Source organism: Strix aluco, chromosome W (assembly GCF_031877795.1).
Source record: "Strix aluco isolate bStrAlu1 chromosome W, bStrAlu1.hap1, whole genome shotgun sequence".
In the NCBI taxonomy this organism is placed as follows: Eukaryota; Metazoa; Chordata; class Aves; order Strigiformes; family Strigidae; genus Strix; species Strix aluco.
The window spans coordinates 33,575,711-33,588,789 of NC_133970.1; the positions used below are offsets into that span (position 1 = coordinate 33,575,711).

The following is a 13,079-nucleotide window of genomic DNA, read 5'->3' on the forward strand; positions in this document are numbered from 1 at the left end:
ATATTGAATTCTGTACTTTTCTAAACTCCAGTGGCATTTCTTGGGTATAGCAGCCCCCTAAGATTAGATAAGGCTAATGGGTATGTTGTCAGACAGGGTTATCTCACTATCCCTGTTTCTATCATTGTGGTGGGTTGATTTGGGCCAGCAGCTAAGTCCCCACCCAGTCGCGCTCTCACTCCCCCCAGCAGAATGGGGAAGAGAATTGGAAGGACAAAAAGTAAGGAAAGAGGAAAGAAAAAAAACCCCAACAAATAAACCCACAAAACAAATGATGCAAAAGTAACCAATTGCCACCTCCCACAAGTAGACTGATACCCAGCTGTAGTGGGTTAATCTTGGCTGGCTGCTAGGTACCCACCAAACTGTTCTCTCACTCCCCCTCCTCAACAGGACAGGGAGAGAAAATAAGATGGGAAAGCTCATGGGTTGAGATAAAGACAGGGAGATCTCTTACCAGTTACCATCACAGGCAAAACAGACTTGACTCGGGGAAGAGTAATTTGATTTATTGCCAATTAAAATAGAGTAGGATAGTGAGAAACAAAGACAAAACTAAAAAACAGCTTTTCCACATCCCTTCTTCCTAGGCTCAACTTCTCTCCTTCATTCCTGACTCTTCTACCTCCTTCCCCACCACCACCCCCAAGTGGCACAGGGGGATCAGAAATGGGGGTTGTGGTCAATTCATACCACTTCATCTCTGCTGCTCATTCTTCCTCAGTTTTCCCCTGCTCCAGCATGGGTCCTTCCCACAGGCTATAGTCCTTCAAGAACTGCTCCAGTGTGGTTTCTTCATGGGCTACAGCTTCCTTCAGGACATATCTACCTGCTCCTGTATGGGGTCCTCCATAGGCTGCAGGAGAATCTCTGATCTGACAAATGGAGCACCTCCTCCTCCTTCTTCTCTGACCTTGGTGTCTGCAGGGTTGTTTCTCTAACATTTTTTTCATTCCTTTCTCTCACAGCTGCTGCACAGCTTTTTTTTTTTTTTTTTTAACCCTTTTAAAAATATGTTTTCACAGAGGCACTACCAGCTTTGCTGATTAGTTCAGCTCTGGCCAGCAGCAGGTCTGTCTTGGAGCTGGCTGGAACTGGCTCTGTCTGGCACAGGGGCAGCCCCTGGTGTCTTTTCACAGAAACCACCCCACACTACCAAAACCTTGCCACATAAACCCGCTACACCAGCCAGTCTCACAGTAATGGCTACCTTTCCAAACCCCCCCTCCACTCAGTTTTCATAGCTGAGTCTGGTATAATATGGTATGGAATATCCCTTTGGTCAATTCTTGTCAGCTGTCCAGGCTGTGTTCCCCCCAGCTTCATGCCTACCCCCGGCATACTTGCTTTAGGGAGAAGAGTGGGGAAAAACAGAAAGCCTTGATTCTGTGCATGTACTGTTTAGTGATAGCCAAGGCACTGATTTGTTATCAACACTGGTTTAGGCACAAATCCAAACCACAGCACCATATGGGCTGCTATGAAGAAAATTAAGTCAGTCCATCCTACCCAGACCCACTGCAATCTCCTTTTGCATTCCCTGTCTATAGTGTATTTATGTCTCCTCTCCTTTTCGTGCTTCTAAAGTAAAAGAAGTTAATTTAATTTTCTGTTTCCATGAAGTGCCTTTGATTGTATAATAGATCTGGCTGATTATTTTAATGAGAAAAAAAAATTTGAAGCTGTGTGAGGCACTAATGTTGACACACATACTTGGATAAATATAGTTCTTTTTTATTAGCCGCCCACTGTGGTGAGTTGACCTTGTGTCGGAGTCACCATTAGCCGGGGTCCTTATTTCTCCGTGCGGGAACAGAAACGACGCAACACCAACGTGATGATCAGGTCGTCCATCTTTTTATTATATATTATTGTTTTTTTTCTATTCCTTTTCTGGTTACATTTATATTCTACTAAGTTCCGTACACGCACTCATCTATCTTCTAATAGGCTACAGGTCATCTACACGCGCTGTTCACGCGCCTCTACAAGCATTTGCATTGGTTAATTGCAATTAGCACGTAAAGCCCAAAACTTGCCAAAAACTCCCTTATCTCATACCCTGTTTTGCTCAGACTTGTGTGCTTTTGCTGACCACAGGTGTTTCTCACTTATCTGCCGTCTTGTGTGTTTTTGCCAGCCTTATTTTGCTGGCCTTGTCTTCGTCCTTGCATTCTTCTGTCTGCACTAACTTTCTCCCAGCGCGGCCCAGACTCCTACATCTCCCCCTTTTTTTTATTTTATTTGCTCAACCAAACTTTGCAGCATCCGCTGCAAACATTGGAACAAGCAAGGAAGAATCAACATCAAAAGCAGCAATACCATCAATACCATCAATGCTCCTTTGACCAATGTTTGTAACCAACCTCTCAGTCCGAGATCAACGAGCCAATCTGAAAAGGGGCCATGTCCCTCTGTAATATGTTTCCTGTTATGTTGCATTTTCGCTAATCGTTGGTGTATGCTCTGTGAATGGTCAGACAAATTAAAGCAACACATTCCTTCAAAATCTTCACATCTATGCCCATGTGCCAATAATAAAAATCTACAGCAGCGTGATTTTGCAAAGCAGCATGCCTAACACTATCAACATCAGTAAGGAGTGCACTCAGCATTTGCGAAGTTAGATTAAATTGCTTTTCACTCCAACATGCTAATCTACGTATATATTTTTGCATTTATGGCAGCCATTCCTTGCGGAAAGAAGAAAGAAGTAGCTATAACAGTGGCTAATGAAGGTAGCCACACGTTGTCGTTGCAGGTGTCGTCAAAGGTTCGAACAGATCCGCGTGATCTTATCCTTGTGCACCTGCCAACTTCGAGGAACGTTTATTCCAACACCACAGCTCCTATCCACTACCTTATTATTTTGCCTAATACATTGCAAAGCTAAGCGTTTACAAAACTCAAAACTAATTTCTGCTAAAACTCTTTGCCCAAGATCTTCAATTAGGCTTAAAGCCCTAGAAAACCGCTGTTGTTCTCTAAAACTCTAATCTGTCCTTCTGTACTAACAGCTAATCGCTGATATACTGACCTACCTATAAAATCAGACAACCAATCTGCTTCGGTAAAAGATAATCCGGTCAGCACACAAGTGACATTTATACACACTTTCCCGATCATGCGCACGTGTGACTCTCCAAGTTCCCCTGTCACACCATGCACAATGTATAAAACCCCAAGGTCGACAGTTTAGACCATGTTCCGTACTAGCTGTGTCATGTTCTTCAAGCTGTTTTATGGTGAGCGGCTGTGTTCGAATAGCCGCATAAAATGACTACAGATTCGGTAAAAGACACAGAACTTCACTGTTTGCTGGATGTAGTGCTGTTAACAACGGCGTCAGGACCAAGTTCAATCGATGTTGGTGTCTCTGGAGTGCCTCGGGACGCAGGGTTGGTGTCGTCATTCTTTGCGATCCATGGTTTCACCCACTTTGCGGGGACCCATTTGGGTGGATCACTACCTGTGGAAACACAAGCATAACCCCTTCCCCAAGTTAGCAACTGCATAGGTCCCTCCCATTGCCCAGATTGAGGGGAATACAATTGCACTTGAATTCTTTGAAAAGAATAATCATGCTTGTTTGTTTGCATATGTATTCGCGCAGGCGGTTCATCTTGCCCTCCACGTATATTAAGCCAATTTAAAACAAATAATGTTTTTGCCAATATCTCATGAGGGGAACCCCCTGTCTCCCCCTGTTTTTTCAAAATAATAAGGTGATGTTTCAATATACGATGGGCGCGCTCAACGATTGCTTGCCCAGTAGAGTTGTGTGGTACTCCATGGAGAAGCTGAATTCCCCAATGTTGTAAAAAGGCAGTGGTGGAGGCTGCCCGATATGCAGGACCATTATCAGTTTTAATTTTCTTTGGACACCCCATAACCGCAATTGCTTGCGTCCAATGTTGACGAGCTGCTGCTGCCGAGGCAGAAGCATGAGCAGAGGCCCATATAAATGAGGAACAGGTATCCACTGACACATGTAAGTAGCGAAGACGCCCAAAAGGCGGAAATACAGTGATATCAGTTTGCCAAACTCCCCGTGGCTGTAAGCCACGAGGATTCGCACCACCGTCCTGTAGCGGTGTGAGAGTGGCACAGTCTGGGCAAGCAGCCACTATCGCCCGTGCTTGGGTCTTAGGGATGTTAAATTGCTTACGTAATGCAGTTGCAGACTGGTGAAAAAAGGCATGAGATTTATAGGCTTCTTGAACAATGTTATGCGTGTCTGCTAAAGCGGCAACCAACCGATCAGCTCGAGCGTTGCCTTCTACAAGACCTCCAGGGAGCCTAGTATGGCTCTTTATATGCATGATAAAAACCCGATGCGTGCGAGGATTAACAGTATTTCGTAAGTCGACAAAAGCCTGAAAAAGGGTGGGATTGTTTACATGTCCTAAGAAGGCCCTTTCGATTCGTTGTACTACACCTGCCACATATAAAGAATCAGTCACAATGTTTAAATCTTGAATGTTCCAGCGGTTAAGCACAGCAATCACCGCTTTAAGCTCCAAAATCTGTACAGATGTATCGCAAACAAAACGTTCTGATTGCCATATTCCATTCTCCTTCCAAACAAATCCTGCCATTTTGGTCTTGCTGCTGGCATCTGTAAATACTGTTAAAGCCTGTAAAGGTTGTTGACTAATGACAGGAACAGCAGTCATTGTTAAAGCAGTTTTAAATAGTGGATGCTTTGGATAATGGTTGTCAATTTGATAGGATTTGTTCATCACAGCCAGCGAGAAGGACATAGATGATTCACACATAGCCTGAATTAGGTCCAGTGCATACGGCACAACTACTCGATCCGGTTCCTTTCCAGCAATAGAAATTGCTCGCTGAACACCTTTTCGGATAATACTTGCTATCGCATCCACACGTGATGTTATTGTTCTATGTCCTCTGGCTGATAAAAATAACCATTCAATAATTCTGAGGGGATTAGACTGTTGTTCACACCATTGTCCTAAAAAAGCTGATACTTCTGACTCTGTATTATATACAAACAATTGTAATGCTTGAACAGGGTCAATACGAGCTGCAGAATTAACACTCAATTTCAGGGAAATATTATCCAAGGCGTGTTTAGCTGATGCTGTTAGAGACCTAGGTTCTTGAGGATTACAATTTCCTTGCAACAACTTAAATAAAGGCTGTAAATCTGTGTTAGTAATGCCACAAATACTGCGGATCCACTGAATATCTCCCACCAATTTCTGTAGATCATTTAATGTTTCCACTTTCTGTGTTATTGATAGCTTCTGTGGCCTAACAGTAGATTCAGTTAAAGTCATCCCTAGGTATTTCCATGGCTCAGTCCCTTGTACCTTTTCAGGGGCCACAACAAGTCCCATTATATTTAGAGCTTCTATCAGTTCTTGAATCAGTTCTTCAGAAATGGGTGTTTTTTGGCAAAGCAACAAATCATCCATATAGTGATACAAAATACAGTCGATATGATGTTCTCGAAAGGGTCATAGAGCTAAATCCACATACCATTGACATATTGTGGGAGAATTTTTCATGCCCTGTGGTAACACTACCCAATGATATCTCTCAGAAGGTTTTGCTCTATTTGTAGGAGGGACAGAGAAGGCAAATTTTTCATAATCCTCTGGATGCAAAGGTATTGTAAAGAAACAATCTTTAAAATCAATAACTACAATGTCCCAGCCCTGAGGGAGCATGGATGGATTGGGTAATCCTGGCTGAAGTGCTCCCATGTCCTGCAGAACTGCATTAACTGCTCGCAGATCTTGTAACAGTCTCCATTTTCCAGACTTCTTTTTGATGGTAAACACAGGTGTATTCCACGGACTGGTAGAAGGGACAAGGTGTCCAGCATTCAATTGTTCTTGCACGAGATCCCTTAAATGAGCGAGCTTCTCAGTTGGTAGCGGCCACTGCTCCACCCATACAGGAGTATTAGTTAACCAGTTCAGTTTTAAAACAGGACGGGGGTCGCTCGCTACAATGGCTGCCCCTAAAAAGGTGTTTGTAATACACATCCCCACTGAGACAAGACATCTCGCCCTAATAACCAGAGTGTCGTATGCAGTACATATGGTTTCACTTGTGCTCTGAGACCTTCTTTGTCATCTATAATGGTAACAAAATGTGCACTTTGCTGTGTAGGGGATGCTCCTCCAATTCCTACAACCATGTTGGATGCCATAATCAAAGGCCAAGAAGGTGGCCATGCAGCATATGGTATAATGGTGACATCAGCTCCAGTGTCAAGCATGACTTGTTCAGAGCGGATCTTAACTCCATCATTCCCAAGTATTGTGACTGTTCTCATAGGCTTATTGTTGGTGATCAATTGTGAAAAGGCAACAGTCACTGGTCCAGTAGACCCAAATCCTTGATCTCCTCTTTCGCGATCTTGACTCTTAATAACATGTGCTTGAAACGGAATTAATTGAGCAATACGGTCACCTTTATGCAATGTGGCTGGAGGGTTTAGAATTCTCACCATTATCCCAATTTATCCAGTATAATCAGAATCAATTAATGCAGGAATAATCATAATTCCTTGCTTCGATGCCGAGGATCGTCCTATCAATAATGCACTAAGTCCATGTCCTAACGGTCCTGTAACTGCGGAAGGAACTACATGCACTGAATCATCTACTATTGTGATGTCGACTCCCACGGCCAAATCGAGGCCTGCACTTCCTCGGGTGGCTGCTGAGAGCTCGTCAAGGCAGCCGCCACTTGGGGGAATTTGAGTGTCTTGGCGCCCCCCGGAAAGGCGCTCTGCGAGGAGTTTCCCGGCAAGGGGCTCCCGTCTTTCTTGAATTTTGATCGACACTCGCTGGCCTTATGCCCAAATTTATCACATGGGTTACAGGTACCGGCAAATGGCTCTGTTATGGTAGCTTTCTTTGCCTGAGGACATTGTCGCTTAAAATGACCAGGTTTACCACACAAAAAACATCCTTCCTTTTTCCTAGCATTTTTAAGTCTAGGATCTACTTTTCCCTGACTTGTAACAGGTCTTAAAGCTGCAGCAAGGGCTCTTGCGTGGATAGTAGCCTTTTCTTGCTCTTCCAATAATGATGGCAATCGTGAACATGCCTCAACCATCTGTGTCAGGGTAGCACCTCGTGGGAGACTGGCAATCACTTGTTGGCATCTTTGATTTGCATTTTGATATGCCAAATCTTTCCCCACCGCTGTTTTAGCATCAGGTGTAAGATTAGGTGCAGTATCCAGTGCCTCTTTCAATCGATCAATAAATTGCATATATGGCTCCTCTGGCTTTTGCTTCACTTGATGATAAGGCAGTCTCGGTTTTCCAATTTGAGGCAGCTCTTGAAGTGCCTCTAAGGCCAGTGCCTGAGAGTGTTGTGTTATACGCGGGTGCAAGGCTGCCTGTGCTGCTCCATTACAATACTGTCCTGTCCCCATAAGTTGATCAAGTGTAGCAAATCTTAAAGGATCATGTCCATCCAACTGATGGAGGTTGTTTACCATTGCAATCTCACATTTTTCCTGCCATCTATCTTTAAACAGCGTAAAAGCAGTAGGGGGAAGAATAATCTCCAAAAGTGCTCTGATATCAGTTGGCACTAAATCTTGGTTGCGAAAGAAGGATTGTATCACGGTCATAACTTGTTTGTTATCATACACAAAGTCCATGACTGTTCTTTGTAACTGAGTCACAGTCTTCCAGTCAAATGGATGCCACACCCGCTGGTTCCCTTGCACGACAACTGGCATTGCCATGACACTAGGTGGCAGCATCTGCCCTTCTATAACTGCATGTTCAATCACCCCCCTCCATCTCTGCCCCACAGTATAATTAGGGTCCTGTGGGGGGGGCGGATCAGGCGCGGAAGGACCGGATGCCGAAGAAGCGGCATTGTTTTCAGGTCCTTTTCTTTCGTCTTTGCCCTGCAGCCATCCAGCAACCTGTTTTAATGGAGTCGTTGAACTAACTTCCCCTTCTCCGTTCTCTACCTGTTTATATTTTGCGTATGCTCGCCGTTCCTTTGATGTAAGCCCATTTCCAAATTTACCTCTCAGATAACTATCCGCCTCTTCTGGAGTCATCTCTCCGTCCTCTGACAGCTGCATTACCCAAGCTCTGGCTCTTTTTTCCTTCTCTCTCAATTTCTCCTCAGTAATCTGAGTCTCTTGTGGGGGTCTCTCAGAATTATTTTGCCCACCGGGCGCACCCCTAGCTTCTGGCGCACAGACACTCTCTTCGACTGCTTTCAAACCATCCCTTATGGCTTGATGAGCGTTTCTATACGCCTCACGAATAGCCTGTTTGGCTGACCCACGATCTAGCCGTTGCATTTCATCCAAAAGGTCAGACATTGCTTTCTCTTGTTGTTTTAACAGACTAGCAAGCTGTTCAGAATGAGGTTTAGGATAGACTGCCCGAGACGACTCATCATCCACCTCCATAGGGAGCGGCACTTTAACTGGGTCTATGGAATTTGACAAAGTACCAGGAGGAGGTGAACCAGGCAAAGGTGGGGCAGAGGGCATTGTTGGCGGCACCCAGGGTTCGATCTCAATCCTAGGACCTGCCCAAAATTCCCTTTCTGACACGGGACACACAACTTTAGAGGACTCAGGCACACCATCAAATAACAAGTTCTTTTCCTCCTTCTCTTTCTCCTCCTTGTCACTCTCCTTCCACTCAGCGGCAGCAATCGCGCGAGCAGCGGCAGCAGCAACACAAGCCCTACCTTTCATTGCTTCCAATATCACTCGCACCTTTCGATAAGTAGGTGCTAATTTTCTCGCTTCCTTTTTCCCTGCTTGAATCGATTCCCACAAATCAGTCCCAATAGATTTTCAAACTTCTTCATCATACAACTGATCAGTATTAGTAATTAATGTCCTACGTCTACACCAGAGAAGCAGCGTGGCTAAATCCCCTTCCTTGAGATCCACCTCTGTCTCCTCTGCGAGCTGCATCAAACTTCGAACTGCAGCCTTTTCTGTCGCTGATGCAGCGAGCCCCATGCTGTCGGTATCTAAGCCCCTACTTTCCCGGCTTAGCGCGGATCCGCTCCTGCCTCTCTCGGGCAGCCCAGCTTACCTCCGATAACGCCGGCCGACAGCCCCCGCCTTCCTCCGGCTTCTGTTCAGGCGATTCTATCAGAATCAGTGACGATTCTATCACGTCGTAAATCACGTCGATAGTAAATCACTCACATTGATAGCAGGTTACATCGGCATGCCGACACGTCAGCACTTTGGCACGTCGGCACGTCGGGGTCACCATTTGTCGGAGTCACCATTAGCCGGGGTCCTTATTTCTCCGTGCGGGAACAGAAACGACGCAACACCAATGTGATGATCAGGTCGTCCATCTTTTTATTATATATTATTGTTTTTTTTCTATTCCTTTTCTGGTTACATTTATATTCTACTAAGTTCCGTACACGCACTCATCTATCTTCTAATAGGCTACAGGTCATCTACACGCGCTGTTCATGCGCCTCTACAAGCATTTGCATTGGTTAATTGCAATTAGCACGTAAAGCCCAAAACTTGCCAAAACTCCCTTATCTCATACCCTGTTTTGCTCAGACTTGTGTGCTTTTGCTGACCACAGGTGTTTCTCACTTATCTGCTGTCTTGTGTGTTTTTGCCAGCCTTATTTTGCTGGCCTTGTCTTCGTCCTTGCATTCTTCTGTCTGCACTAACTTTCTCCCAGCGCGGCCCAGACTCCTACAGCCTTGGATGGCTGTTAGGTGCCCGCCAAGCCACTCTCTCACTTCCCCCCCCCCCCCAACTGGACAGGGGGAGAAAATAAGATTAACATGAGTTGAGATAAAAACAGAGAGATTACTCACCAATTACCCTCATGGGCAAAACAGGCTCAACAACACTAAAAACACCTTCCACCCACCCATTCTTCCTAGGCTCAGCATTACTCTTTCATTCCCAACTCCTCTACCTTTTCCCCCTGCCCTAAAGCGGTGCAGGGATGATGGGGAATGGACGGTTGCAGTCACTTCATAACAGTTCATCTCTGCCACCTCTGCTCCTCACACTTTTCCCCTGCTCCAGCATGGGTCCTCTCCACAGACTACAGTCTTTCATGAACTACTCTAGCTTGGGTCCTTCCCATAAACTGCAGTCTTTCAGGATAAGACTGCTCCAGAGTGAGTCCTCCACGGACTACAGTTCCTGCCAGAAAACCTTGTCCTACATGGGCTCCCTCCATAGGCCACAGTTTCTGCCAGGAGCCTGCTCCAGTGTGGACTCTCCATGGGCTGCAGCTTCCTACAGGAAATATTCACCTGCTGCAGCGCGGGGTCCTCCACAGGCTGCAGTGTGGGTATCTGGTCTACTGGGGTCTCTTCCACAGGCTGCAGGGGAATACCTTCTCTGGTGTCTGGAGTACCTCCTCCCCCTCCTTCTTCTTGGACCTTGGTGTTCGCACTGCTATTTCGCACACTTTTTTTTCCCCTTCATTCCTCACTGATGGGCAGCATTTTGCCGTTTCTTAAATATGTTCTCACAGAAGCACCACCAGCTTTGCTGATTGGCTCAGCTTTGGCCTGTGGTGGGTCTGTTGTTGGCAGGAACTGGCTCTGTCTGACATGGGGGTAGCCCCTGGTCTCTTCTCACATAAGCCACCTCTGCAGCCCCACTGCTACCAAAACATTACTATGTAAACACAGTACACTCATGCTTAAAGTGGCCTTGTTACTAGTACTGCAGCCTGAAGGCACAGTTAAATGATAAAGTTTAAACTGATCTCATCTGTCATAACCATTAAAAGGTAATAATACTTTTCTCTTAACTGGACTGTATCTTAGGGAATATCAAGACATCATTTACAGGCAGAATTAAATCAGTGTTTTTATACTGGTATAGTTAAATGTGTGAAATTTCTTTCCTTAACAAAGATCTTAAACCAGAATATGGATTCCAATATAATCATGTAAGTACATACTACCTGTAGGTTTTCTAAGGTGTTGGCTGGTGTTAGGTTAATTGATAAATGTAGCGGCCAAAATAACGAGTCAGAGTGTTCTTCTTTCTTTCTGCAGGGCAGGGGCTGTTTATTCGTACAATAGTACATACTTATGCTCTCATTAAAGCTCTTACTTCATAATTAGCAAATCAGCAATTAGACAGCTATCAACCTTTTCTCCTATCAGCATAAGACCACTCTCACACGCGCTGTGCAGACCAATCACTTTCTTGTTCACTCAGCGGTAACTTCTCACAGTTCAGTACTTTTCCACAGTTCAGTGTTGCAGCTGTCCGTTGTTTTTCCCTGCCACCTTGGCACAACTCGGCAGTTTCTTATCTTTCTCCCAAGGCCTGTTTCTCATCAAAGCCTGGCTGCTTCTCAGGGGCTGTGCAGGGCTGACAGGCTGATGTCGACTTGCCTCTCTCCCACATCTCCCCCTTCTTTGTTTTACAGCTGCACCTGCAAGACTTGTTTCAAAGCTTTATCAATTAAGGTTTAGACAAACTTCAAAAAAACCCACAGTATACCTAAAATAATTCTACAACAGGCTAAAAATAATACAGCAGTTACACTTACTAGTTGAAAAGAGTAGGACAGTCTTTTTCACCATCACATTTCCAGGACACTGGGATACACTGGGTTGACTGAAGACCACAGCTGATTTCATTTACCCAGCATGTTCTCATATGGCACAGTTCAGCACTCTTGTCAGACCCATCCTTGCAGTCCGGATCCCCATCACACTGCTATCTGCTAGGCACACACTGACCACTGATGCACACAAAATCCATTAGGATGAGGAATACAGTGCCATACACCCTTGTGGGGACGGATTCCTGTGCAGGTCACAGGAGACAAGACCACAGACAATCAATACGATTGGAAGTCAAGCTCAAGCTTTTATTAGCAAGCAAGCCCTTATATACTCTTGTGCCTTCTAAGAATAGCAGCAAGCCCTTATATACTCTTGTGCATGCTTATTTCTAAAAATAGCTCCCCTCGGTACTTTCCACAAACATTGCTACCCGCACACAGCCAGTAGATAAGTTCCTGCTTTTGCAATTCCAAAAGGTCCCTTCTTTATCAGTTTCTTCCTTAACAAGCACATTCTTTTCTTCTGGCCTTCTTGTAACTATTTCTTGTTTTCAGATGTCATTAATCTTCTGACCGGAGTGCTGGTTGTACTTTTCCATTGTCAGTGTGGGCAGAAAGTTCAGTAAGCCAGCATGCACACCCACATCTCCCCCCTTTCTTTTTATTAAAGCCTCCATGCTATTTTCCACACAAGACAGACAACATCTCATTAAAACAGGAAGACAATATATCATTAATCCCACTATATTGGTCCTGCTAACATTCTCAAAAGCTCTATAATCCACTTTGGCCACCCTAGACTTCCTAAAAACTCATGCAAAGGAGAAGAAACTTGCTGAATCTTATGCATATTATCTTGCAGTTGCTGAAGCTGATTAGATATCGACTGAGAGTGATCAGAAAGGTTCATACAACACATGCCCTCAAATTCTTCACATCCATGTCCTTGTGCCAGTAACAAAAATCTATAGCCGCTCTATTCTGCAAAACGGCATGCCTTACACTATCTACATCCATCAACAAATTACTTATTATAGTAGATGTTAAATTAAATTGTTTTATACTCCAACAAGCCATTTTATTCAAGGTGGATAGGGCTTTTGCAGCCCATGCTCCTGGGGCCAAGAGAGAGGCAGCAATAATCTCTCCAGGCCCCCATAATTCCACTTGGTCTCAGCAATCTGGGGTGAGTTCATGATGTGTTATGGCCCGTTTTGATCTTTGATGTTTTTTAAGATTTCTTATACTAGGGGCAAATAAAGTCAGCCTTCCCAGGTAGCACGGACCTCCAACTACTTTGGCAGGAATCCCTCCCCACGCTTGATCCCCACATATTAAAAAATACCCAGGTGGTAACCTTTTAGCCGAACCATTATTCCATATTCCTCCTTCTTCAAGATGTAGGCCCATTTTAGAAGCGTGCTGACCACCACAAAACCAAGTTTCGTTTATGGGTATCGCGACAGGAGTCACATTCTGCCAGCCTTCCCATTTCGATCGATTTTCCTAACCCCAGCGA

General features: G+C 44.8%; 1 long non-coding RNA gene across 1 annotated transcript; it reads right to left on the reverse strand.

Annotated features, from left to right (window-relative positions):
• Positions 1-11,020: 11,020 nt before the first annotated feature.
• LOC141917692 (uncharacterized) lies at positions 11,021-11,996 on the reverse strand. The gene is made up of 2 exons (XR_012621407.1): positions 11,543-11,996; positions 11,021-11,433 (listed from the first exon to the last, which is right to left on the reverse strand). It is a non-coding gene; the product is annotated as an uncharacterized LOC141917692 (long non-coding RNA).
• Positions 11,997-13,079: the final 1,083 nt, after the last annotated feature.